This window comes from Lathyrus oleraceus, chromosome 2 (genome assembly GCF_024323335.1).
Source record: "Lathyrus oleraceus cultivar Zhongwan6 chromosome 2, CAAS_Psat_ZW6_1.0, whole genome shotgun sequence".
Lineage (NCBI taxonomy): Eukaryota > Viridiplantae > Streptophyta > Magnoliopsida > Fabales > Fabaceae > Lathyrus > Lathyrus oleraceus.
In genome coordinates, this window is record NC_066580.1 from 384,351,003 (window position 1) to 384,378,582 (window position 27,580).

The window sequence follows — 27,580 nt, forward strand, 5'->3', positions numbered from 1 at the left end:
TAGTGAAGAGCTACAAATTTAATGGTGAAAGAATACGTAGCTTGGTGAAATGTGTAATGGACGTGTGGGAAAATGGTACAACATTGAATATAAATTTATATACTGTTACAATAGATTTATTATTGAATTGTAATTCCTTGTGTGGAAGCAGGTTGCTTGACAGAACAAGGAAGTGTCGAACCACCTAGTATGTTGAGTTGTATTAGTGTGTCGAAGTGTCGAAGCATGTTGCTTCACACAGGATTTTGACTTATGCCTATTTTAGTAGTGTTAGCTATTTTGGGCTTTTATAGTTTTGGGTTTTGGCTTGAGGTCCAAGTTAACCTAAATGTATTCACAGTATTTTGCAGTTGCAAAGTGAATAATAAGTTTTCCATAGTTTGTGGGCAGAGAGAAACTCTGAATAATTTTATTACTCTTCTCCTTCATCGTTCTTTACTCTCTTTCTTTCTCCATTTTTATTTTATTTTCATTATTATTGTGTGGGTGATAACAATCTTGTTCATCAATATTGATTGAAATTCTCCATAGGTTTTAGTGGATTTCCAACATCTGGTATTAGAGCTGGTTTAATCGATTTGTGGGAAGAAAATCACCATGGCAACGAATCATCCAAACGAGCATTTTCCAGCAAATCTTCTGATTCTCAAGAACAACAATTATGAGAATTGGTGCAAGCAGATAAATGTTGTGTTCTGTTATCAAGATCTTTTGAATCTTGTGAAGGAATGAGTAGCAACGCTTGCAGAAGACGCGACAGATCAAGAAAAGACTTCACATAAAGAATTGAAGAATAAATATTATAAAGCTATCTTTATAATCCATCAATGTGTTGATGCAGATAACTTTGGAAAGGTTAGTGATGCAGAGTCATCGAAAGAAGCATGGGAAATTCTGGAGAAATCGTTTGGAGGCGCGGAAAAGGTGGAAGAGGTGAGGTTACAAACTCACAAAAGAACATATAAATTGCTTCAGATGGAAGACAATGAAAGCATTACTGATTTTTCACCAAGGTTACGAAATTTGTGAATCAAATGAAGGTATGTGGAGAAGTGTTGACATCAAGATCTATTGTTGGAAAGATCTTGAGGTCGTTGGCTCTTAAGTTCGACCACGTGGTAGTAGCCATAGAAGAGTCGAAAGATTTGTCAAAATTGACAAAGGAAGAGCTTCAAGGGACGCTTGAATCTCATGAACAAAGAATGGATGAAAGAGCTGCAGGAAAGTCGAAGAGTGATATGGCTTTGCAGGCTCAATCAAGAAAAGAAAGAAAAGGAAAAGGAAGTTGGAATGGAAAAAAAGGAAGAGGAGGTTACAACAATTCGACTGGTCGAAATCAGCAAGAAGGAAATTGGACGAATTAGAGAAAACCCTAGAAACAAGGCAACCAAAGAGGTGGTGTTGCAGGTAGAGGAAGAGGCGGTGGTCAAAATCCAGACAAGAGTCACATTCAGTGTTACAACTGTCAAAGGTATGGTCATTATTCTAGTGATTGTCCAGAAAAGTAGAAGAATTAAGAAACTTATGTAAAGCTGGCGAAACATGAAGAAGAAAAGACGTTGATGATGGTTACAACAAGAAATGAAGAGATATTCAAGGACCAATGGTACTTAGACTCAGGATGGTCATCACACATGTCTGGAAGAAAAGACTAGGTTGTCAACATAAAACCCTTAATGAAGAATATGGTGAAATTTGCAAATGACAACACTCTAGCAACTGAAGGTGTTGGTGATGTTCTGATTATAAGGAAAGATGGCAAGAGGTCAGTAATTTCAAATGTGTTGTACATACCAGGCATGAAGAGCAATTTGCTCAACATAGGGCAGTTAGTCGAAAAGAACTACAGAGTTTCGATCGAAGACAAGATGATGAGTTCTGGACTCAAATGGAAGGTTAATCTTGAAGTCTCCAATGTCTTAGAATAGAACCTTCAAGATTGAACTAAATATGATGGAGCATAAGTGCCTTGCAACAGTAGCCAGCAGAGATGAATGGATATGGCATTATAGACTTGGCCACCTCAATTTCAAAGACATCAGAGACCTGAAGAGAATAAATATGGTTTCAGGATTACCATAAATCGACATTCCAAACGAAGTATGTGAAGAATGTGTACAAGCGAAGCAACATAAGAACAACTTCAGTAAGGATGCAGGAAGCATGTCGAAGGCAATTCTTGAAGTCAGATACTCTAATGTATGTGGTCCTCTCCAGGTGGATTCGATTGGAGGTAACAAATAATTTGTTACATTCATAGATGATTTCAGCCGAAAACTGTGGTCTTACCTGATCAAGAAGAAAAGTGAAGTGATCGAGGTATTTTCCAAGTTTAAATATATGGTCGAAAGACAGAATGATCAGAAGATCAAGATTTTGAGGATTGGTGATGGTGGAGAATATGTGTCGAAAGACTTTGACGCATTATGTGTGAAATAAGGGATTATGCATGAGGTGGTGCCACCCTACACTCCACAGCAAAATGGAGTAGCAGAAAGGAAGAATAGAACCATCATGAATATGGTTAGAAGTATGTTGAAAGGTAAGTATCTACCTAAAGAATTATGGGGAGAAGCTGTGTCGGCTGCGACATATATCCTGAACAGATGTCCGACGAAGAAGCTAGAAGGAATCACACCAGAAGAATGTTGGTCTTGTGTCAAGCCTAGCTTGAGTCATATGAGGGTGTTTGGATCTATAGCACATAGACATGTGCCAGATCAGTTGAGAAGAAAACTTGATGACAAGTCGAGTCAGATGATCCTGATAGGATATCATTCGACTAGAGGATACAAGTTGTTCAACCTAGTGAATAAGCAAGTAGTGATCAGTAGGGACGTGATCATATATGAGCTTAAGGAGTGGGATTGAACTGAGAATGTCAAGAAATATTCAGTGAGAATCTTTTGTGATGAACCAACTAGTGAAGTCAAAAGAGAAGCTTGACAGGAAGAAGTCAGAGGTGAAGCAAGCACAAGCAGACCTCAAAGAACAAGACACATGCCTGCAAGGTTGAAAGAATGTGTGATTACATCAGATGATGTGGTAAATGAAGAAGGTGAGCTGGTACACTATGCTTTCTACGTAGATGTCGAACCTGTCAATGCAACCGAGGCGTTGAAAGATTCTAAATGGATGAAAGCAATGAACAAAGAGCTGAAGTCAATCAAAGTCAACAACACTTGGTCACTTGTCAAATTTCCCCAAGACAAGAAGGCAATCGATGTGAAGTGGGTATAAAAGGTGAAGTTGAATCCCAGAGGAGAAGTGACTCGACACAAGGCAAGACTTATGGCGAAAAGATTTCTTCAGAAAGAAAGAATCGACTTCGATGAACTTTTTGCACCTGTTGCTAGGATCGAAACAATTAGGATGGTTGTTTGTCTAGCAAATATGAACAACTGGCAGATGTATCAGATGGATGTGAAATGTGCATTCCTTAATGGCCCATTAGAAGAAGAAGTTTATGTTGCACAACCAGTTGGGTTTGTGAAACATGGCAAAGAAAGAAAGGTGTACAGGCTGTATAAAGCCCTGTACAGACTTAAACAAGCTCCAAGAGCTTGGAACAAGAAGATATATGTTTTTATAAGGGAGAAGGAATTCTTGAAGTGCAAATATAAACATGGAGTATATGTAAGAAGAAGCAAGAGTGAATTGCTTAGACTATATCTCTATGTTGATGACCTGTTGATAACAGGTAGCTGCAATAAGGAGATCGAAGACTTCAAAGGTGATCTCAACAAGGAATTCAAAATGTCAGATCTGGGTGACATTTCATATTTCCCTGGCATCTAATTCTACAAGAGTGGTAGAGGCTTGATGGTGCATCAAAGAAGGTATGCAGGAGAAATACTAAAGAGATTTGAGATGCAAGATTGCAACCAAACTTCGACTCCAGCTGAGCCCAGATTACAACTGTCAAAAGATTCAGATTCAGATGATGACGACCCAACCCAATATAGAATACTTATTGGGTCACTTCTATAACTTTGTCATACAAGGCCTGACTTAGCATACAATGTAGGTATGGTGAGTAGGTTCATGCAGAAGCCAAAGGTATCACATTTAGCAGCGACAAAGAGGATACTAAGGTATCCAAAAGGAACTCTCGACTATGGCATTTTGTTTCCTGCAGTTGATGAAGGAAAAGAATGCAAATTAGTGGGATACACCGACTCAAGTTGGTGTAGTGATGTTGAGGATAAAAAATACACAACTGGCTATGTGTTTATGCTAGGTGGTGCACCAGTTGCTTGGAGTTCGAGGAAGGAGCCAGTAGTGGCATTATCGTCATGCGAAGTAGAATACAACTGCTTCTCTTTGTGCATGTCAAGCAACATGGATGGTGAATCTGGTCGAAGAGATAACATCGAAGATTCATGGAGCAATTACCATGAGGATCGACATCATGTCAACTATCAATCTGGCGAAGAATCCGATAGCACATGGTCGAAGCAAGCACATCGAAATGAGGTCCCATTATCTTCGAGAGCAAGTAACATATGGGAAGATAAATGTGGAACACTGCAGAACTGAGAATCAAATTGCGGACATCATGACAAAGGGAGTGCAGGTTAAAGTGTTCAGAAGACTAAGAGCTATAATGAATGTAGATAACTTAGACACAATGAATTAGGTGGTGTGTTGAATTGTAATTCCTTGTATCGAAGCAGGTTGCTCGACAGAACAAGGAAGTGTTGAACCACCTAGTATGTTGAGTTGTGTTAGTGTGTCGAAGTGTCGAAGTATGTTGCTTCATATAGGATTTTGACTTATGCCTATTTTAGTAGTGTTAGCTATTTTGGGGTTTTATAGTTTTGGGCTTTGGCTTGAGGTCCAAGTTAACCTAAATCTATAAATAAAGGGAGTAACCCTTTTTTTTTGTAATGAAGTGAATAGAGCATTCATAACATTGTATTCACGGTATTTTACAATTGCAAAGTGAATAAGAAGTTTTCCATAGTTTGTGGGCAGAGAGAAACTCTACAGAATTTTATTACTCTTCTCCTTCATCGTTCTTTACTCTCTTTATTTATCCATTGTTCTTTTCTTTTAATTGTTATTGTTATTGTGTGGGTGATAACAATCTTGTTCATCAAGATTGATTGAAATTCTCCATAGATTTTTGGGGATTTCCAACATTTATTACGGATACTGCATGAGAGAGAAAATTAGATTATTACTTACTACATAAGAGATAAACCAGGTAGTTAGTGATATGGATAGAAGACATTGGAAACTGTTACACGAGACACAAGAGAAGTAGTAAAAAATTGTGGGATTTAGTTTAAGATTTTGGATTAATTCATAAGGAAAAGGAAGGAGAAATTATACAGAAATTAAAGAGGGAGATGAATGGGAAACGAGATCAAATTGGATAGAAGGATGGTAGATAGGATAAAGGTTGAATCGGAAAAATAGTCAGTTATTCATGAAGATTATTTCATATAATATAAGGGGTATATGGGATTTGGCAAAGAAAAAGGAGATCATGAGATTAGTTCAAAGACATAGGCCTATAATGTTTTGCATCCAAGAAACAAAGATGGAAAAGATTGATAGGAACATTTTCACAAACATATTGGGTTTAACTGAATTCGATTTTGTTTTTAAAGTCGCCACTACTACAAATAACTTTTTATGACGAAGTTTTCACCTTGAAATGCTAAAAACGGATATTAGAGTTTTTGATAGGGTCATGCTAACAACCTTTTACCTCGGTTATCTATAAAACCGAGGAAATATATCTATAAGGAGAGCTAATGTATTTTTAGTATAACATATTACCGTGGTCTTTTGAAAAAACTGAGGGAATATAAATATTATGGACGCTTCGAATCCCAGTTACTATATTTTTATGTTTTTTCAATGGGTTAATTAATATTTCTCACTTGCTATCTTTTCAGATTCCATTTTTTCTTTGTTAAATTTTTTTTTCTTTGTTAAATTTTTCTCTAAGTTAATTAGTAAAACACAAATTCTTTGTTATCAATAAAAAAGTTTACGCAATATTACAATTGAAAAAGGAAAGGAAAATATTCATTGATAAGCTGAGAAGTAGGACAACAAATAACAAAAAAACATGACAACATATAACTATTTGACATATTCAAACCTCTGACTCAAATCAACTTCAACTTTTAATCCTGCTCTTTTTATCCTTTTAACTATCCCAGAATGAGATAAAAGTTCAGAAAGAACTCTTCCATATGGTATGAGGAAAGTTATTTCCTCGCGAGAGGTCTTAATCATTTCCATTAAGAATTTAAAAATAGTAAGAGGAGGATTAATTTTGACGTTTTGGATAAGGAAGTACAAAAGGTGTTTGCTCTCTGAAGTAAGAGTTTTTAATTGTTTCTCTCTTGGACGAAGATTTAACACTAGAAGTTGATAACAATCTTTTGCAATTCGGATAAGAGTAGCAGGACCGGTGAGATTATTGTAGTTAGCACAAATTAAGAGAAGATTGTTGAATATATATTGTTTAACACAACTACCTTTCTCTTCATATTTTATTGTCTGACTAATAAGTGATGGAGTAATGGTTATAGGAAAGCCATATACATTGGACTGTATTTACTTATCATCCTCACCAGGTTACCTAACAGAGGCATTTAACCAAAACTTTGTTACGAGATTAGTATAGATGGGTCCATGAAGCATGTGAAAGTAACCTTTCAACGTATGTTTGAAAATAGTTTCCTTTAGATCAAAACCTTGGTCTTTCAAATCTTCGAAAATAACAAACTTTTCATTGATAATGAAAAAAAGATTTTCATCTCCGTTGAAGGTTTTTGTAGATATTTTTTGGATAAAAAGAAAAGATTTTTAAACTAGATTTGAAGACACAAAGAGATGGAAATGCAATGAGACATGAATAGTGTATAAATAAATTGGAAAAGAGGAAGGGAAAATCCAAAAGATACGTTACGTTTTGAATGTGGATGTTCATTACTATTCTAGTGATATGATTCAAAGGCGCGATGATCATTACTATTTTTTTTAAATATAAAAATAACATATTACCTCAGTTTTTTCATATAATCGAGGGGAAAAACCAGGAACCAACAATCCATGAACCTTTCTTTTTTATTATATTTTTTATTTGTAAAAATATTCTTCGTAATCAATAAATTTTTTTAAAAAAACTATCAAATGTTATTTACCTCAATTTTCGATTAAAATGAGGGTTAAAGTATTTTACCTAAATTAAACATAAAAAACCATTCGTGATTATGTTGATCAAATATATGTCATTAATTTCATGAGATATCAACGCTCAAGACATTATCATTTGTGATCCGTGTGAAACATAATAAAATTCCATTATAAAAGCATATTTCTGAATATGAAGAAACACTTGAAATATATCTACATCCACCTCTTTGGGTTTGCAAGATCATTTGCCATGAAAAGATTGCTAAGTTGGATGCAATAGAAAAAAATTATTTGGGTTTAAGGTTTGTGTTCTTAACTATTTATTTAAGCAAAAATAATTTATTTATCTAACCTTTTTTTATCAACCCTTTTTTTGTTTTATATCAGAAACAAATCCATGCGAGGTAAAACCATTGAGAATATAGTTGCACCCAACATTTGATCTTGCTCAAATATCTAGGATTCGAATATCTAACGTATGATCTTCATGGACCAATTAATTTTTATTTTAATATTTCATGTAAACAATGTAATATTTTGGGTAAATATTGTAGTTTGTAAACAAATTATTTTATTAATATTATGTGTAAACAATGTAACAAGTTTTATTAAGAAAAACAATATATCTTACCCCCCGGTTTGTGGATAAACCGAGAGGTACGAGGCGATGTTTTTGTAAATAATAAAAACGAAGATGCCAGGGTTTGAACCCATGATCATATAACTTTACCCCTTGGTTTTTCGTTATCCTAGGTGTTAAGTTGAATCTTTTCATATCACTCTTTGTTACGTCGCCTCGGTAGCCGAAGTTACACCTCTTTTGCATGCGACGTTAAAAATGTTATTTGTAGTAGTGCGTTTAAGGGAGATCCGGGGGATTGCTAGGACTATAACAAGCTGAAGATACATAGAAAATTGTCGATGAATTTGGCATTATGGATGAAGGGTGAGGGGGATAAGATAAGAAAAGAGTTAATTTGGTAAACATATATGCTCCATGTCAAGAAAGAAGAAAAGTGGTGCTTTTGTCAACATTACAATAACTAATCGAGGAAAAAAGTGAAGAAAGATGGTGTTTGATGGGTGATTTTAATGTTGTTAGGGAATAAGCAGAAAGAAAAGGAAGTGGTAAAAACTTAAGAACAAATGAAATTAAAGCATTTGACGAGTTCATTTTGGAGTTAGGGCTCATAGACCCCCCATTGCACGATATAAAGTTTACTTGGGCTAGACCAAGAGGGTCGTCTTTGAGTAGGTTAGATATGTTTCTGACATCAGAAGCTTGGATTATGACACGGCCGACAAGTTCCCAATGGTGTTTGGACAAAGAACTTTCTAATCACTACACGATTTTGTTAAGTGAATCGACACAAAACTGGGGTCCCAAACCATTTAGAATGTTGAACTGTTGGAAAGAGTTGGAGAGGTACCATAGTTTTGTTAAGGAAAATTGGAGGGATATTCAAGTGAAGGGTTGGGGAATGTATGTGATAAAAGAAAAGTTTAATCTGATCAAAGAAAAACTCAAAAGGTGGCACAAAGATCACACTCAAAACTTAGGAGAGAAAATAGCAAAGGCAAAAAAGGAGCTAAGTAAACTTGAAATTAAAACTGAAACATCAAGCCTTTAGTTAAAATGAGGTAAAAGTTAAAAGAGAAATAGTGGAAAAACTGCATAAGCTCTTAAATCTAAACTGCAACATTCAGTGGCAAAGATCGATAGTTAGATGGTTAAAAGATGGTGTTGTAAATTCAAAGTATTCCCATGGTTGTATTGATAAAAGGAGAAGGGATAACGATAGCTTAACATTGGAAGAGAATGGTAGGAACTTGAGTGGAGTAAAGGAAATAAAAGAAGCCATTGTTAATCATTTCAAGAGCCAATTCACAGCAGGAAGATCGGGAATAATTCTGGCCAATATGAATTTGAAAAGCATTAAAGTTAAGCATAAAGAAGACCTGGTCCGAGAATTTTCAGAAGAAGAAATTCGGGCAACAGTGTGGGAATGTGATAGCGTAGAAGCCCGGGTCCAGATCGAATATCTTTTGGTTTTGTCAAAGAGTTCTTGGAATAAATCAAACATGATTTATTTAGGGTGATGGCTGAATTTCATATAAATGGAAGAATGGTAAAATGGGCGAATAGTTCGTTTATTGTATTAATAAAAAAAAAGAAAAACCTAAGTAAAATATTAGAATATTGTCCAATATCACTGGTATGATGCATATACAAAGTGATATCAAAAGTGCTGGCTAATAGGCTGGAAAAAAGTAATTGAATTAGTCATGTTAGAACCCTAATTGACTTTTATTTCAGGAAGACAAATCCTGGACGGGATAGTAGTCGCAAATGAAATAGTGGGCAAGGCTAAAAAGAAGAAAAAATAAGTCATAATGTTTAAGGTGGATTTCAAGAAGGAATAAGACTCAATAGATTGGAATTTTTTGGTTTTTGTGATGTCAAAGACGAGATTTCAAAAAAAATGGAGAAGCTGGATTTCAGAATGCCTTAGATTTTCGTGTGTTTCGATGCTTGTAAATGGCATCCCCACGAAGGAATTTAAGATGACCGTGGGTTTAAGAAAAGGAGGCCCATTGTCATCGTTTCTATTTTTGATAGTGGCAAAAGGCTTCAACCTGTTGATGAAAGGAGCTATCAAGGTGGGGAAGTTTAATGGTTACAAATTCGATAATGGAGAAGAAAAATTCACTCACTTACAATATGTGGGTGACATATTGATCACAGGTGAAAAAGGTTAGTCTACTATCAGGATAATCAGAGAAATATTGATATTATTTGAAGTTATGTCTGGATTAAAGGTAAACTATTATAAAAGTGTTTTAATGGGGGGTCAAGATATCTCAAAGGTGGCTTAAAGAGGCCTCAAATATCCTATAATGAAAAATAGGAAGAATCCCCTTAAATTATCTTGAACTCCGGATCGACGCAAGTCTAAACTGAATCGAATCTTGACAGTCGATGGTAAAGGTGGTGAGATAAATATTATCCAGTTGGAAGAAGAAACATATATCCATTGGGGGCGCGTGGTGATTATAAAATCAGTCTTGCAAGTTCTTCCAATCTACTATCTCTCATTTTTTAAGGCTCTGACATGTATTATTTCAAAACTCGAATGTCTCTTTAAACAATTTCTTTGGGGTTGGAGTGGGGGTGAGATAAAAATAAGTTGGGTCCATTAGGATAAAGTGTGTAGTGTGAGGGCAAATATGCCTAGTCCTTATTTTAATGATGTCAAACCTTTCTAGTCGCCCATAACGTGTACTTTGGACAATGTCATCATATCATAGAATGCATTCATCCTCTAACATGTTCAAAATATAAGTTCAATGTGTCCAGGAATATATAAGTATATCATAGATGTGAATCATGCAGTTGATCATCGTTAATATCCTAGGTTCATAAGAGATTGGCTTAATTTGGACAAAATACATCTCAAAATTCATTTTTGAGAGTTTAAGAACTGTGAGTCGACTCATGACTCGGAGCGTAACTCTCGGGTCTGAACAAGTCGAGTCACAGGTCGACTCAATCCTGGGAAACCTGAATGAGTCGACTCATCCACGTGTTGCATCGACTCATTGCCTATTTCCATTTAAACCATGTAGCCACGGGTCTGAACATGTCGAGTCATAGGTCGACTCAACCCTGGAAAAACTCTGTTTGAGTTGACTCATCCCCTATTTGAGTCGACTCATCGCCTATTTTACTTGAATAATTTTGCCTCGGGTCCATGTAGGTCGAGTGACCTGTATGAACAATTCAAGTGGTCACTGCTTGGAATCAATTTCTTGTTGTGTAATTTTGCAAAATAATTCTGTTATGTCTGTTATTTGATCCATGTATCATATAAATATTCTAGAGTCTCTTCTTCAACATTAAACAAGAAAAGTGAAAGATATACACCAAAGTGATCTTCATCTTCATTCTTCATTCTTCATTGCATTTCTCAATAATCACACATAACAATCTTTGTTGAGAATTGTGCATTGTTGTGGTGATAACTGATCGGGAAAATAGCAAGTGTACTATTTTGCCTTTTATAGTAATAATGGGGAAATTCCCCGAATGTCGATCTCAAGGACTGCACGTTAATATCGAGTTCAAATTATCATTCAATTAAACAAAAAGTATTAATTTGGTTTTTAGATGTAAAAATATAATAATAAAGGTAAAGGCAAATAAGAATGAAAATAAGGGTTTGAAGGGTAAAAGGAACAATGCTGGGGAAGGTGTATGATTTATCCATGTAACAACTTTGAGTCACTATTGCATCAACAAATATCAATTACTACCAGTTCTCAAGGGTATTTTCTCCCAAGTCCTTGATGAGAAAACCTTTAATCAATCTACCATAATTTCTATGTCCATAGACAATTAAGGTGAAGTTAAGCTTTATTATATCAAGAATACTCTGGTTCATACAGGGTATCGCTAGTCCTACGTAATATTTACTGTAGAGTAACCTTATGAAAAACTTATCAATGGAGGTCCAGCCTAATTGATAACCATAAAACAATCTCGATTGGTGCGAAAGAGAAATCATTAAACACATCAAAAGGTTACCGTAAAAACAATATTATAAATGCAATCGTAAACTCATAGTCATTACAATCCTAAATCAGGGACACCCCCTAGCATTGGGGGGTTTAGCTACTCATATTGTTCAAAACAAATTCAAGATAAAAAATACACATTACAAGTAATTGGATGACTTGGATCTTCAATCGCTTTCACTCATGAAAACCTCTCGCTCTCCGAATTCCTTGATCTATGTAATCCTTGCTTGTTTGACAATACTGTGTTCGCCTCATTCCAAGATGATTTTTTCTCTTGTAGAAACTCTCATAATATAGTGAAAATCCCTTGGAAGAAGGTGGAAATCTCCAAAACGTCCATGCAGCTCAAGCCCGGTGAAAAAGCCCGAAAATTGGAAAATCAGTGTTTTGGGCTGACACGGCCGTGTCAGACTGACACGGCCGTGTCAGACTGACACGGCCGTGTTAAACTGACACGGGCAGCCATGTCAACTCTCTGCCTTATTATTTCCTTGCTGACACGCCCCAGGTGCCCTGACATGGCCGTGTCAAGCTGACACGGGCGACCGTGTCAGGCCACTGTTTTGGGCATTTCTTGTACTTTCTTGGCATTCCTCCTGACACGGCCCGTGTCAGTTGACACGGGTGGCCATGTCAGGCTTCCTGAATTGAGAAATCTTCTTTTTCCTAACTTCGAAACTTTCCACTTTCTAGCATTTAGTCCATTGGATCTTCTCTGTGGACCTGAAGGGCATAAACATGACAACCGAAGCGTAAAATCACGAAAACACCAAATAAAACTGATAATTAACAAAATTGCTTAAATAAGTTACGAGAATGAAAATTAACTTTAAAGGTACCATAATGCATACATAGTGTCTTAAAATCCTTGGTTTATTGTCGGATAAGCAACGAAAATATAGTGAAAATGGTGACCGATCACAACCCCAAACTTAGCTCATTGATTATCCTTAAGTAATGTCCTATACGACAAAGTGTCACTTCCCAAAATTTGTATTCTTACCATGATACTGCTGAGATCTTTCGCCAATGCATTCTCTCTCTTTATAGTTCCTGCTTTTCCTAATGAGTTTTCAGCCGCACTTCCTCATCGAGGTACCGCTTCACCTGTCAGCTTACATCACATTCTCACAAAGTCTCTCGGGGTTAAAGTGTTTTCACTCCCAATTCATAATTTGCAATATCAACTCATAAGTTTGAATAGTTTCTCCTTTCATATCAAATACACACAATACACACTTTTTGAGGTCTTTCTGGTTGTAACGGGGCTTGGGTGATGGTGTGGATATTCCAAACAAAACGGGGAACAAGTAGTTTTTGGTTCAGAGTCAATGTTACTATTATTTTCACCGTGTTTGTTCATTTTACTTATTTTCCTCTATTATTATTTTTTATATAGCTCAGGTTTTTCTTTGCTATTCTTGTTTTTCAATCGTGTTCCATTCTTTAGCCAATGCTTCTTTTGAACCCTCGAGTTTATTTTTTTTTCTCGATGATTCTCTTTTGTTTTCCGCACTAACCTTGGCTTTTGAAACTTATGGGGTTTTACCCCAAACTTAGAATTTCAACACAACTTTATAATATCAACTTGACTCCAAACAGGGTAAGGAAGTGTTTTGGTAGCGGGGTACAAATACGAGGTTAAACAAACAATGGATACATGCTCAAATGGGGTTAACAAAGGATAACATTAACGAGATGGCTAGAAAGGATCAGGGCTATAATCAAACAACGTGCCTCAGTGTGTGTATACATGAAGTGAAACTCCCAGAGAACCTCACAAAGTCAGAGTGATAAATACATACCTGAATATCACTCATGATGACAAATGTGTTTGGCTTTTTATGCACTCACCATGTTAGGTAAAGCTTGACAGCATCCACAGTACTTCGAGTATGGTGCGGCTTCTTACACAACTCGGAATGCATAGGGAACCTACATTAGTTGAGCTTTAGAAATTGCGTCCGATCTTTTCTTCAGCAGTATCGACTTTTTGGGAAGATCCTTCACAACAAGCAATAGTAAGTGGAGTGGTCATTTCATCCACTACCTCTATTGATCATTACCTCATCCGACTATAATACCAAGAACCTGAAATACATGTAACACATGATACCTGACAGTAAAACTAAACCAAATGTGAATGGTAAAAATTGGTAATAAAATAAAACATAAAACAAAACAAAATTAAAGGCAAAAAGCATAGAAAACCTCCCCCACACTTGAACTAAACATTGACCTCAATGTTTTAGAATAGGATAGAAGGGGGTGACTCACAGTACCCCACTGAGGGAAGGCTGACGACGAAAAATGCAACATGCCCACACGAAATTCAAATTTTCCAAACAAATTTCAAATATGCAGGCCTGACACGGGTGGCCGTGTCAGGTTGCTGTTCTGCTCATTTTTCCAACTTTTTCCACGTGAGTACCTTCTCCCTTTTATGCAAGGCACTGTGCAAACCTAAAATAACAAACAAACACAAAAAATAATTAGAACTAGTAACGTGTGGGTTGCCTCCCACTAAGCGCTTCGTTTAACGTCACATAGCTCGACGGTTCATTCCCCTTGTTATGGGGGGTACTTCAGCCCCCAAACCTTGTTGCACCTCTTGTCCAAAACTAGGAAGTTGTCTCTTTCATCAGTATGGATTCCTTTGTGCCGCAAGTCCTCTTTAACCTCTATCTCCTTACCTTGTTTTAGTTTTCTTTTATTTCTCTTAGTTTTTGGAATTAAGATGGGAGTCTTTCCATTCATGATGGTTAATGGAAGTGATGAGAGTCGAGAGGGCCTTCCTGCATCTTTCTCTAATGTTGGCATGTTACTTTTCCTTCTCGCCTTTGTCTTGATTAAACCTACTTGATAGTGAGATTTTGTATCTTCCTCTAGCTCCTGGTCTTCAATAGCATTCAATGTTATCTCTTTGTCATGAACTTTCAAGGTTAACTTGCCCTGATCCATGTCGCGATTGCATCGACTTGTCTGCATGAAAGGTCGACCCAGAATGATGGGTGCCTCATCATCTTCGGGTATGTCTAGGATTACAAAATCAACAGGAAAAATCAAGTCCTCTATTGTTACTAGTACATCTTCTGCTATACCATATGCATCCTTTCTTGAGTGATCCGCAAACTTCAGATTGGTCTTTGTGTAGCGGGGTATTCGTTACCATTAGAGATATTGACTAAATCCAAGGTAAATCATACAAATCGAGTCGCCACCACACTTCTATTTATCCAAAGGAATGGTTAGAAAGCAAACAAAAACCTAAAAGTTTTATCGAATCAAAAACTAGTAAAAGAAAGTCAGAGATCTGGGTAAGGGGGTTGGTTATGCAATGGGAAGGTGTTAGGCACCCAAAACATCCTAGGTACTCCTAGGGAGAACTTTTCATACTTGTTGTAAGGTTGTTGTTTTTGTGAAAAATTTGTTTGTGCAAACATGATTGAAGAGATGAGAAGAGAATGTACAAGTTTATTTACATTTTGTGTTTGGATGGATAAACCCATTGCCTACGTACCATCTTAAAAAGATTAGGATCAAAACCTCGTAGTTTGGGGTAAAAATCTCAAAATGAATGAGTGGATTGATTGGTCCAAAAGCCTTAAGGTCTTTTGTTATCCAAGGGAGAAAACTCAACCTAAAACCACAAATCCACAAATCCACCATGTGAGGATAGCTTCAACATGCTAGTGAGGGGTTAACCCTATAATAAGCATGGAAGACTCATTGCCCACCACTAAGGATATAGGTGAGTATTACATCTACCACAAGGATAACTCAAACCTAATAGCTAAAGGTTATGAAAAAAGTTTTGATTAAGAGAGTGGCCTTTGAAACCACAAAAGACATTTGAATGGGTTATATTTACCAATGAAAAGTATTTGCAGAAATGGTCAAAGTTGACTTAGAAGTTCAATTCAAAATAAGTGTTAAGAAAAGATAGTTTGAAAATCAAAAGCATAAGGCTTAGGTTTCTAATATTGAAAACAAATGTTAGATGTTTGCACAAAATTTTTGGCTTGGGTTAGAGTGGAGAGAAGAAGAAGAATGGCTAAGATCCTAAGCAATATAAAAGGTAAGGGATAAAGAATAAGACCATAATGGAGTTCCTCTCTTGAGATCATATGGATGATCCAAGTAGCTCCCATCCTTTGGAATAAGCAATCACATAAGCATAAACTCAAGCAATCAACAATCAAATGAACTCTTGGAAGGTTCCTCAATGTATCTTGAATCTCTCTCTCTTAGGAGCCCATGGTAATGGTTCCTCAATTTGGCTCAAGTGGAAATCCCTAGCACAAAGAAACACACACATCAAAAGGTTCTATTTACAAATCAAAGAATGGACAAGAGGGAGTTTAGAATATGGTCCTTCCAATGTTCATCTTGAAGCTTTAAGCATTCAAAAGGCATTAGGCCTAGTTGCTCTTTGACATTTATAGCACTCTAAAGGCATGAGGCGTAGTTGCTCTTTGACTCCATTTTGCATAGGGAAGGTCCTAAAGTCTAAGTCCTTTTGTCCATTTTTGCATTTGGTTCACAACAATCAAACAAAACACAAATACAATAGTATATACACAAGTATGTGCTCAAGTAAGCAAAAGACAAATTGCATTAACATAAACATGTGCTCAAGTGAGCAAAAGAAAAAGCAAATGGATAATATGTGCAAGAATAGTAAATTTCATAAAAGTAAAGAGCAAAAGTAAATGTTAATGGTTAATAGTTAGTGTGCCATAAGGCAAATTTAGCGTTATGTTAAGCAATCGTAATTGGACTTATGTAGAAGTCACAACTATTTGAGGCCGGTCAATGATAATGTAGGCAACAACACAAGTTAGAAGTCTTGATTAGTGAACCAAGTTCTAACAACTTGAAATGCCAAAAAGAAGAAGAGAATTGATCTTGTATTGGTTTAAGCCTTTTACATGTTTAGGAAACAACCTATCCTTAATGCAAAGCCACTCACTTGATCAATTGATCAAGATGAATTAGATTTGAATCAAGGAAGATTAAGTCTCCCTAATCAATGCTAACTTATTAACCTTCAACTCATTGATCAAAAAGAAAAAGAAGAAGAAGAAGGAGATGAAGAATGGATAAGGAAATGGAAAGAATAAAGTGCCTAAGATGAAATCAAATGTACCAATCCATGTGTGTTGATCAAATGACATTGTAATTCAAAGTCAAACAATGAGAAACCAGAAATGGGATGAAGATTGGAGGTCAAACAATAAACAAAATATTTTTGGCATTTTTAATATTAAAATAAACTTGAATTAAAAATAAAAGAAAGGTCAAACTTCAAAATCACTTCAAATCAACCTTGAAAGGTCCAAGTGATTTATCCCAAGCTCAATAAGGTCAAACAAAGTTTGACAAAAAATTTCACCATTTTTAAAAGTCAGACACTATTTTTAATCAATTAAAAATGAATAAAAATAACCTAATTGAACTAAAATCTCAAATAAATCTCAAATCAATTAAAAAATTGATGAGAATATTTTTCATAGATCCATCATCATTCATATAGGTTGGGAAAATATTTTTGTATTTTTTGAATATCAAAAACTATTTAAAATGGATTAAAAATAACCAGAAAAGAGAAAATTCACAAAAAAATATCAAATGACAAAATAAAAAATATAAAAAATCAAAATTAGAAACTAGAAATTATTTGGAGAAGAATGCAATTGGTCCCATATTTTTTGGAATTAAAATGAAGGAGATGTGAATTTTTGAAAATAATGGAAATAAAAGAAATTAAATGGAAATTCAGAAAATCAGAAAAAAGGAAAGGCGTTGGATCCAGTTCATTAATTGACCTGGCTGATCTAATAGATCTTAAACGCGCGCTCACCATGGTCCTCAGTCAAACGCATCACATGGACACTTAATAAAAGTCATAAGATCAAACGGTTGTGATATAAATTGGAGAACGCATCCAACGGTCCAGGATCAATCTGGAAATGGGACAGTGGCCAGCGCCACCGTCTTCTCCGGTGAGTACATGAACTCCGACCAGAATTGCAGGTTCAAAAATCTCAACCAAAATTCACGATCCATATATCAACATGAAGCTGGGGTGATGTACATCACCCCTATAACCTTGAATCACACTCAAAATTCCTATAGAGTAAGAAATCTGAGCTGAAAGATTCAGGTATAAAAAATGCAGTTCAATAAATCACGAAATTGAAGCTACCACTAGCTTGCCTCTCAAGTGAGGACTTCAGAGAACACATTGGCCAGGCAAATAGATCAAAGAGTGATGAGTTTCGAAGAGAAAACCAGTTGATGATCACCTTTGAATTCTGGAGATTTGAGCTTGCTTCCTTGCTTCCTTTGGCCAAACAGAAGATCAATGGAGTATGAGAGAGAGGTCTAGGAACTTTAGATCTAGAAATTCAACCTGATTTAGTTGAATTTCATATCTGAGAAATTGAAGAAAATTGAAATAGTTCCTTTAGGTGTGGCTCGGTTTTGATTTCTGCAGCACTTCAGGTCGATTCATGGATGAAAATTGAATGGAATGATGCTCTTATTTATAGATGGAGAGGCAAGGCAAGTGTGATTCAATCCATGTGCATGGCAAATGGATACTCTTTGCATGGGCTTGCATGATCATTCAAAAGGCCCAAATTCAATGCCAAATGCAATCTGAGACATAATTGAACTGAAATGGATGTGTAATTGGCAATGCACAAGCTTGTATAATGAGTTCCAACATGTTATGCACATTTATGCCTAAAACGTCTCCTTTTCGAAAATGCCATTTGGCAAATCCAAACATGAGCATGTGAGTAATGGTTGGAAAGGTCTTGATGTAAGGAACAAATGTTATGTTGGACAAAAATCCATTTGAAGTCTGGAAATTAATGAATTTTGAGTTTAAAGTGTAAGGTGCAAAACATGCAAAGGCAAAGTTTCCAAATTTGGCCAATGTTCAAGCCCCTTTGTTTTGATGATTCAAGCCTCAAATGAAAATACCTTCAACATAAACGTTGTAGATCTTTTCAATACAATCAAAATGGACTTAAATTTTGCATCATTTTGAGTTTTGATCAAAGAGTTATGGGCACTTGAAGTTGGACTTTTTTGACTTTCAATGCATTTGGTCCAAAGTGACCTATAATGTTTTGCATTATCACATGTATTTCCTTTGAGATTTTGAAATTTTGTTCAACATAACATTTTAAGTAGACATCTTAATCTTTCCAATGCACTTTATCTCACCTCAAAATCATAAAAAATGGATGAGTTATGTTCCTAGGAAGTTGACCTAAAATTAGGGTTTCAGTCAAAATGACCTATAATGTCTTGGAATGGATGATGACCTTCTAAGCTTCAAATAAATTTTTTATGAACATTAAAGTTGTTAATATTGTCCTTAAGAACATGTTTGCTTTTGGGATCATCTCCATTTGACCAACACATGAAAAGTTAGGTCTCAGTGCATTTCAAGATAGTTAGATGAATTGACTGATCAACTTCTCAAGTCCATAACTCATACCTTGATGAATTGATGATTGAGGGAACTAAAATAAGTTCCAATATGCATGAAATGATGATTTAAAGAACTTCCCTTGATTGTATTTGATCATGGGCTGAGGTTGCTTCAAGAGCAAGGCAATGTGGATGATCTGATGAACTAGGGTTTCCTTGGGGAACAAACCCCAAACTCTTTGACTTGCTTTGATCAAAATGACGAATTGAGATGCTAGGGAGGCATATTTGATGGATGAGAGCTTTGGGAACCATTACCATGCTTGTTATCATCTTCACTTGGCCATATCTCTACACTTATGATCTCCTAGAGGCTTTTGACCTTGTGATTGCTCAAGCTACAAACAAAAGATGTTAGTGACATATTTTTTTTGTGCTTTTGGTTAGTAAAAAAAATAAGAAAAGAAATAATATAAAATTCAAGCATGCTTGGTGATCTCAAACCACTCACAAGAGGAGATCCCACCCAAAGGTAAGGAGCCAAGATGCTTATGATCCTTGAGGCAATGCAAAATGCAATGTTATGATGCCATGAGGGATCTTAGGGTCAAAATTGGGGTCTTACAGATGCCCCTATTTAAGGTCATTCTAGCCGGAGAAGTGAAGGTTAAAATCTTCGCCTCGACGCGGTAAAATGGGCTTAAATAATAACAAAGAGACGAATTTTGGTCCCTAAGAGACCTTATGATGCGAATGTATGTATGCAAACGGTAACACTCTGTGGGGGGGGGGGGGGGGGATGTGTCCACAAAGGAAAAGATTAGAAGGAATCTGAGGATTCCTATGAATAATTCACTTTACGGGGCAGAGACTCTACCGGGGAGTAAAGGGAAAACAACGCGTGAGCAGGTCACGACTTGAAACTTGTTGAGGGGCACGAAGGAAATCCAGTGAAATAGATCAGTGGAAAGACTTGAGCTGACTCAAAGATGATGTATTGGGGAATATGCCAATACAACAAAAACTATCCACAACGGATACTTTGGATAAAAATCCGGACCCAGGTGGGGAAAATCCACTATGGGACTCCACTGGGGAAACACCAGGATGAGGTATTACCGGTTACTGGGTAATAAGCTCAAGGAGACATGTGATTCGAACACCGGTATGAGGGTGAAGGAACAACATGCTCGGGGAGAATGAATATCGAAAACCGGTATAAGGGTGAGAGATATCAAACATCCGAAAATCATCTGAGGAAGACCTAAAAAGGTAAACTTCGGCTCAAGAAAATCTGACTCCGCCAGGGGACAAAAGGTCATAATAGGGAGCAGAAGGGAAGGAACACCAGAGATACCGGTTACTGGGCATATAATAGGTGACCAACCAGGGTGTGAATTGGGGAATATTTCCAAGACACTCATCATCCAAAAGAGGGCTAAAAGCAAACTCGATTAAGGGATGGACATTCAATTCCAAAAAGGGATACGAATCTTACTCAATTGGGGAAGAACAAAAGGCTTCAACCAAAGAGTGCATGAGATATATTATCTATTACCGTCAGAACGTAGATAATATACTCGCATGGAAGATTATCCACAACCGGTTACTGGGTTCATAAAGGATAAATCAACTGACAAAGGAATGCATCGGGATACCGAAACTAGGTATAAAATGATGACCATTCAAGGGGAGCAACAAACATTACCGGCAATCGGCATATGAAAGATGATTTGCTGGGGATAAACTGCCTAATCAGAGCAATTATCCAAGAGATATATCACCGGGGGTGAAGGACTTATCAATACCAAATATTGGATAATGATAACCGTCAAGGAGGGGATTACATCTACCGGATACTGGGTAGAAAACCACGGAAAGGTAACCGTCATCGATTAGGATGAACAAAAGGTTAACTCTGCAAGGGGATGAAATAGGGTTTACAACTACCGGTATCAGGATAGAAAACCACAGACTCCGTCGGGGATAAGATGAATGATTACTGATTACTGATTACTGAGAAATTATTCATTTATACCACAGGGAAGCGCAGGAAACAGTCATGAGAGGCCAATCTAGGATCAAACTAAAGAGGCAAGCTGAATCAAGACTCGTCCCAGTGAGGATATAACTTAATGGGGACTCCCATCCCAATATATGTGTTGGGTGGAAACAGAAATAATCATCATCCACGAGGATATAACTCGGTTGGGAATATGGAAGGAAAGATAAATACTTTTTGCTTAAGAGGCTGACTCTATATAGGGGGAGTTCAGACACCGACATCTGCTTGGGGAAATGTATTACCAACTAGCAGGGGATCACAAACAAAGATATATGGCAAAGAATGCGATATGAATATCTGAATGTCTGAAAATTATGCACACATGTGTAGTTTATGTATGATGAATGCTGACAACCAGGTATTTCTAACACCAACAAGTCCAGCGAATAAGTACACAAATATCCGATACTACATCTCAAAGGGAGAAAGCCAGGATAACAAAGATCTCTGCAGGGGGAAGAGCAAAACATTCCAACTGGAGGCAAAGATTATCAAAAATACGCCATGGAAACACTCTACTGGGGAAATCATCAGAGGGTATCATGGAACTTTGTGGGGAACAACCACCAAATCAAAAATTTCCAAAGGTCATCAAACACTGTCCCAAATAATAAAATCACATCTTCCGAGGAGGAAGAATCACTATTCTACTGAAAGAAGGAGGGAGGAATAAATCTTCCCAACACTCTGCTAGGGGGAGAAACCACAAAAGTCTCAGGAGGAAGAGGACACCAATATGCCTGGAATATGAACAACTGTCTTACCCTGTCAAGAATCTTACCATCCTTGGGAGAGCACTGAAGGCATTCCCAGTATCCTTATGTCATTGTGAATGTTCACTTTGTTTAAAAACAAATTATGAAAAATTTGATTATTTAAAACAATGACATTTTTTTTCAATTAAAACATGCAAAACATTTGTTGAATAGAAACAAATAAGAGTACAAATATTTGGATAAAGGCTCAAGTTTATTTGTTGGAATGGTAGTCTGCAAATGGCAAGACTCCATAGATCTTTACAAATTTGAAATTGGTGATATATATTGGAAAAAGGCTACATTGAACATAATGACCATTTCTCCACCAATTCTGAATCCGATGTATTTGAAGCTTTGGTTGATGATGAATGGGCGAGAATCTCTGACGGATAACAGTTGTAGAACAAAGTCTTGTCAGGATGCAGTTACTTGCCAAATCCCTATTTTTTGCCTAGATTTCCCCAGGGTGAGGTACTCAATCTAGCGGGATACATACATTCATTTATTTTATGTCTCTAACTTTTGCCTGGATCTCCCTTTCGGGTTTTCAATCCACCGAGACGCTCATTCTTGCCTAAGCCGCCCTTTCGGGTTTTCAACTTAGCGAGCCATTCTGTTTTTGTTTAGGCGAAGTATTTCTTGACTGCATCTGAATTCACAGGACGAGTGAAATCCTTCCCACCCATAGTTGTAAGTATTAAAGCGCCACCTGAAAAGGCTCTCTTAACAACATATGGACCTTCATAGTTTGGAGTCCACTTGCCCCTGGAATCGGGCGCGAAAGACAAGACTTTTTTGAGCACAAGGTCACCTTCTCGGAACACACGAGGCTTGACCTTCTTATCAAAGGCTTTCTTCATCCTTTGTTGATATAATTGACCATGGCACATGGCAGTCAATCTCTTCTCTTCTATCAAATTCAGTTGGTCATAACGACTCTAAACCCATTCAGCATCAGTCAACTTGGCTTCCATCAAGACTCTCATTGATGGGATCTCCACCTCTACTGGGAGCACAACCTCCATGCCATAAACGAGAGAGAAAGGGGTTGCCCCTGTTGAAGTGCGAACAGATGTACGATATCCATGTAAAGCAAACGGCAGCATCTCATGCCAATCTTTATACATGACAATCATCTTCTGGATAATCTTTTTGATATTCTTATTAGCAGCTTCAACAACCTCGTTCATCTTGGGTCTGTAAGGGGAAGAATTATGATGCGCAATCTCGAACTTACTACATAGTTCTTCCATCATCTTGTTGTTCAAGTTAGATCCATTATCAGTAATGATCTTATCTGGCACACCATATCGGCATATGAGTTGATTCTTGATAAACTTCACGACCACCTGCCTGGTCACATTAGCATATGATGCCGCTTCAACCCACTTAGTGAAGTAATCAATTGCTACGAGAATGAATCTGTATCCATTGGACGCTTTTGGCTCTATCATGCCAATCATGTCGATTCCCCACATGGAGAAAGGCCATGGTGATGAAATTACATTCAGAAGTGTCAGGGGAATATGAATCTTATCCGCATAAATTTGACACTTATGACATTTCTTCACATATTTGCAACAGTCAGACTCCATTGTCAGCCAATAGTAGTCTGCTCTCAACATCTTTCTAGCCATGGCATGTCCATCGGAATGAGTACCAAATGAACCCTCATGGACCTCAGTCATTAACAGGTCTGCTTTGTGTCTATCCACGCATCTGAGCAGCACCATGTCAAAGTTTCTTTTGTAGAGTACATCACCATCGAGGTAAAAACTTCCTGATAATCTCCTCAGGGTCTTCCTATCTTTCACAGATTCCCCAGGCGGGTAAATCTGGCTCTGGAGGAAACGCTTGATATCATAATACCATGGCTTATCATCTTGCACTTCCTCTACTGCAAATACATGAGTTGGTCTGTCCAAGCGCATCACAGTGATATTGAGAACTTCATTCCAAAGTCTTACCATAATCATTGAAGCAAGTGTAGCAAGAGCATCTACCATCCAATTCTCATCTCGAGGGATATGATGGAAATCAACCTCAGTAAAGAACGTTGAAATCCTCCTCGCGTAATCCCTATATGGAATAAGGCCAGGCTGATTCGTTTCCCATTCACCCTTAATCTGATTAACAACGAGGGCCGAATCACCATAAACATCAAGATGCTTGATCCTTAGATCAATGCACTCCTCCAACCCCATAATACAGGCCTCATACTCAGCCATATTATTCGTGCATTTGAAAGTTAGCCTTGCTGTAAAAGGAAAATGTGTGCCCTGAGGAGTAATAATCATTGCCCCAATACCATTTCCATATTGATTTACAGCGCCATTAAATACCATGCTCCAACGGGAACCAGGCTCTGGCCCTTCATCGAGCGTAGGCTCATCACAATCTTTCATTTTCAAATACAGAATCTCCTCATCTGGGAAGTCATACTGAATTGACTGATAATCCTCAATCGGCTGATGTGCCAAGTGGTCAGCCAAAACACTACCTTTAATAGCCTTCTGAGCTCGATACTCAATATCATACTCAGATAACAACATCTGCCAGCGGGCAATCCTCCCTGTTAAATCAGGCTTCTCAAAGATATACTTGATCGGATCCATTCTGGATATCAACCAAGTCGTATGATTTAACATATATTGGCGTAAACGCTTAGCAGCCCAAGCCAAAACACAACATGTTTTCTCAAGCATTGAGTATCGAGACTCACAATCAGTAAACTTCTTGGTCAAATAGTAAATAGCATACTCTTTCTTTCCTGATTCGTCTTGCTAACCAAGGACACAACCCATTGAGTCTTCAAGAACCGTCAGATACATAATCAATGGTCTCCCTTCCACAGGCGGAGACAGAATCAGAGGCTCAGACAAATACTCTTTAATACTGTCAAAAGCTTTTTGGCAATCCTCGGTCCAATCATGGGACTAATCTTTTCGGAGGAGCTTGAATATCGATGCACATGTGGTAGTCATGTGGGATATGAATCTGGAAATGTAATTCAAGCGGCCAAGAAAACCTCGGACTTGCTTCTCAGTTCTGGGTGCAGGCATCTCTTGTATTGCTTTGACCTTTGCAGGATCAACTTTAATACCTCTTTCACTGACAATAAAGCCCAATAACTTACTGGAACGGACTCCAAATGTGCACTTGTTCGGATTCAGACGAAGCTTATACTTCCTCAAACGCTGAAAAAGCTTCAACAAGTGCTCTACATGCTCTACTTCCGTTCTTGATTTAGCGATCATATCATCAACATATACCTCGATCTCCTTGTGCATCATATCATGAAACAAGGTAGTCATAGCTCGTTGATACGTGGCTCCGGCGTTCTTCAAACTGAAGGGCATCACTCGATAACAGAATGTTCCCCAAGGTGTGATGAATGTTGTCTTCTCCATATCCTCGGGTGCCATCTTAATTTGATTATATCCGGAAAATCCGTCCATAAACGAGAAGACATTAAATTTAGCTGTATTATCTACCAACATATCAATATGTGGTAAAGGAAAATCATCTTTCGGACTAACTTTATTCAAGTCTCTATAATCCACACACATACGGACTTTTCCATCTTTCTTAGGCATAGGCACAATATTGGCCACCCATTGAGGATATGTAGAAGTCACCAGAAACCTCGCATCAATTTGCTTATGAACTTCCTCTTTGATCTTTACTGCCATATCAGGATGAGTTCTTCTGAGCTTCTACTTCACAGGCACGCACTCAGGTTTCAAAGGTAGGAAATGTTGCACAATATCAGTATCCAGACCAGGCATGTCTTCATATGACCTGGCAAAGACATCGACGTACTCTCGCAACAACTCAATCAACCCCTTATTAACAGACTCTTCCAGGAGTGCCCCAATCTTCACTTCTCGCACACAAACCTCAGACCCCAAGTTGACTATTTCTAGATTCTCAAGATGCGGCTGAATGATCTTCTCTTCATGCTCAAGTAGACGGGTAATCTCGTCAGGAATCTCTTCATCATCATCTTCTTCCGCCTCAAATACAGGGAATTCAAAGTTGGGAGATGGTGTTGGATCACTATGTTCAATGGGTTTGACCAACCTACATAATGATTTTGGATATAAAGAGATTTAGAATTCAAACAAGGCAAATCATTATGCAGATGAAAAGATTGATTTTATTCTATTTTTAGGGTTTTATGTGATCACCAATTTCATGCAAAAGCGAAAAGGGAAAATAATTGGAAAAACAAACATTTAACATGAATCTATTGAATGAAAATATCATTGCATTTATGCGCAAACAATGTCATCACTTCTCCTTTGGGCATGGGAGAAGGGTTTTTAAACACCATGAACATTACTTTGACTTATGGATAACTGTTGGAATATCCACAACGACCCAATTATTGCAGATCTCCTCGGGGATGACGAAATGGCCAAAATCCTCTTCGTCCTCTTCCAAGATAGCAACAGCCTCCTCGTCCTGATTGGTGTGGATGAAACCTCCACTCTTGAACAAACCTTGCATATTGGAAACCCCATAAGAATAACCTATGCCAGCTCGGGACTTGTTGTCTTTTAACTCAATCATTTGCCCCAAACCAGCAGTTGCGCCATGCTCAATGGCCAACTTTGCATCTTTGTAGGAAGCAAATGAAGAAGCTCCCTTCTTTATAGGCTCAGCAATAGATAAAGCTTGGAATGGAGTTCCAACTTCATCCTCAGGATCTATATAGGAGAAGGAATACAAATGACTAACCAGGAGAGCCTTTTCTCCCCTACCACCACCAACTTCTTATTCTTTACAAATTTCAATTTCTGGTGTAGGATGGATGTCACAGTGCCCGCCTCGTGAATCCATGGTCTGCCCAAAAGACAACTATACGATGGGCGAATATCCATAACCTGGAAGGTAATCTGGAAATTAATTGGTCCGATCTTGACTGGGAGATCAACGTCACCAATCACAGTTTTGCGAGACCCATCGAAAGCCTTCACAACTACTCCACTCTGCCTCATGGGAGGCCCTTGATATGACAACTTCGTAAGAGTGGATTTCGGCAATACGTTCAACGATGACCCAGTGTCCACCAGAACATTGGACATCGCGTCGTCTTTGCATCCCATAGATATGTGTAATGCCAAGTTGTGGTCTCTTCCCTCCTCGGAGAGATCAGAGTCACAGAAACTCAAGTTGTTACAAGCGGTAATGTTTGCAACGATGCTATCAAATTATTCTATCGTGACATCGTGATCTATGTACGCCACACCCAAAACCTCATGCAGAGCTTCTCGGTGTGGTTATGAATTCAAAAGTAGTGATAACACAGATATTTTGGATGGCGTTTGTAGAAGCTGATCTACAACGTTGTACTCGCTTCTTTTGATGAGCCTCAGCATCTTATCACAGTCTTCTTTCGCGTTTCCACTCGGGCCAGTAGAAGCAGGAGTTCTCAATACAGAGGAGGGCTTAACAACAAGTGCCGGATTCGGAGTGCTCACAGCGTTCCCAATCGGGCGTTCAACAAAACCAGTATCAACATTTCCTCGAGCATCAACTTGAGTCTTCAACAGAGCTGAAAATA